This window comes from Sinocyclocheilus rhinocerous, unplaced genomic scaffold, assembly GCF_001515625.1.
Source record: "Sinocyclocheilus rhinocerous isolate Xijiao unplaced genomic scaffold, SAMN03320098_v1.1 scaffold5342, whole genome shotgun sequence".
In the NCBI taxonomy this organism is placed as follows: Eukaryota; Metazoa; Chordata; class Actinopteri; order Cypriniformes; family Cyprinidae; genus Sinocyclocheilus; species Sinocyclocheilus rhinocerous.
The window spans coordinates 1-298 of NW_015642551.1; positions in this window are offsets into that span (position 1 = coordinate 1).

Consider the following 298-nt stretch of genomic DNA (forward strand, 5'->3'; position numbering starts at 1 on the left):
GTGCTGGCGATGTTTGGCCTGGCTCCGGGAGTAGATGAGGATGTCGTCTATGTAGACAATTACAAATCGATGGAGAAACTCCCGGAGCACCTCATGCATGAAGTCCTGGAATACGGAGGGGGCGTTGGCAAGTCCATAGGGCATGACCAGATACTCGTAGTGGCCAGTAGGGGTCACAAATGCAGTCTTCCATTCATCCCCCTCACGTATCCGGATGAGGTTGTAGGCACTGCGGAGGTCCAACTTAGTGAAGATGGTAGCCCCACGGAGATGTTCAAGGGCATTTGGGACGAGGGGA